The sequence below is a fragment of the Octopus sinensis genome, linkage group LG3, assembly GCF_006345805.1.
Source record: "Octopus sinensis linkage group LG3, ASM634580v1, whole genome shotgun sequence".
NCBI lineage: Eukaryota > Metazoa > Mollusca > Cephalopoda > Octopoda > Octopodidae > Octopus > Octopus sinensis.
This window is the reverse complement of record NC_042999.1, coordinates 144213141-144215293: the sequence shown is the minus strand read 5'-3', so window position 1 is coordinate 144215293 and position 2153 is coordinate 144213141.

The following is a 2153-nucleotide window of genomic DNA, read 5'->3' as shown; positions in this document are numbered from 1 at the left end:
GTTGTTGAAATTTAGGTGAAAGTGGCGATAGTTAGCAGAAGGGATTCTTTCCCGTTCTGTGCAAAAGTTGAATTACGGAGAGTACTCGGGACTGAGAGAGAGAGAGGGGGAGAGAGAGAGAGAGAGAGAGAGAGAGAGAGAGAGAGAGAGAGAGAGAGAGAGAGAGAGAGAGAGAGAGAGAGAGAAGAGAGAGAGAGAGAGAGAGAGAGAGGGAGAGAGTTTTCATTTGTTGATCTTACTTGACATTAGTAGAGAGTCAGCAACTTCTGAGAGATGAAGCATTTTCTGGTCATAAAGAGCTAAATATGTCTTTGGGACATATTTGCCATATTAGGGAATGGCAAACAAAACAGATAAGAAAATCACTTTCTTTAGAATTGGAGCTTAAAATATTAATTCACCTTCAGAATGGAGAAAAAGGGTAGGGTCGATAGAAACTGAAAAATAGTTTTATAAAAATAAGAAAATATTAGAATAATTTGTATGTATGTATGTATGTATGTATGTATGTATGTATGTATGTATGTATGTATGTATGTATGTATGTATGTATGTATAAAATTTGATGAAAATGTACAATAACATTAAGAAAATTATAGTAATCTTTTTTCGACAAATTGAAGTGACAAAAACAAGTGTAATATTTCATTTAAGTTTGATTCATTCAGAGCAGAGTAGTAGGGTATCAGGTTACAAGCCGAAGAATGAAAGGATATAGCTTTTAGGCATTAAAGTAGGGAGTGTTGAGTTAGGAACTTAAGTGACAAGTCAGGATTTTTAAACCGAAAACAACCCTAGTGAGACTGATAGGTAGATATAATTGAGATAATCAAATAAATAGGTAGACAGGTAGATTACTCATCTTTCATAAGGTGTGGTTAGTTGGACTTCGTTTTCAGACAGGTCATAAGTAATTAAGTGCTTACTTTACTCACACGCGCGTGCAAACTATGTTAATTCGCACACATATGCATGCACTTAAGTTAAGGATATATTGTATATATCAAAACAGTATGTGAAATGCTTGTGCATGTCCGTGTAGCCGGATTACCCTTAAGTCAAGGAAATTGTATGTCAACCATTCAAGCTGGGCTTATATTTTATAATAAATTGTCTTTATTTGTTTATTCGTTATTGTTCCACCGTAGAGTCCGAGCAGTTGTAAGATGGAAATATTTTAAGATTTGACGGTTCCATTCCAGCACATGTTGCTACATGTTTGCGTAACGAGATTTTCCTAGTTTTGTCATAATTTATTTGTTGTTTGTGCACCGTCAATCTTCTGCGAAGTGATAAACCTAAATTAAATTTTGATTTTTGCAAGTGAAATTTTATTCATTTTGAAGACTTGTCCATCTTTAAATTTGAAATCCGAACCTTCAATTATGTACAAACACGTACCATAGTTTTGTCTACCAGATTTAGTAATCCTGGGGTTGGGCACTTGTTTGAAAACTTTTGCTGAAGTTAGAATGTTCTTCAAAGTTTTCAGTTGCTTTTTGCTTTTGATAAGTTGATTTTCTAAGATTTCTCATTCTTATTTTCAAGCAGAATATGAATGTTGTTTTTTATGTTGTTATTATTTCTTGGGTTAAAAGTAGAGGCATAAAGTAAAACACCTTTTAAGCTTTGAAATCATAGGGATCTCAACATTTTTGCCCTTTAAATTCCATTTACAATAAGATTGAGTGTGTGTGTGTGAGTGTGTGTGTGTGTGTGTGTGTGTGTGTGTGTGCAACCTTTATATGCGTATATCTATCTATCTATCTATCTCTATCTATCTATCTCTATCTATCTATCTATCTATCTATCTATCTATCTATCTATCTATCTATCTATCTATCTATCTATCTATCTATCTATATACTCGCACACACACACATGCATATGTATACAAAGATACGTAAATACACATGCATTTAGACCCCCAAACATATGAATAGTACATGTGGATTGGTGAACGTTTGTATATCTAACGAAAGAAAATGTACTCAATACATAAAGTATAGTTTATATATATTTATTAAAAACTTAATCCCTTTGAATCAGACAAGACCAAAAATATACGCGAAACTAATATCCGTAAATGACATAGACACCTTTTCAACTATATCACTAATACCTATATAAAAAAGCAATTCTGGTACTTACCG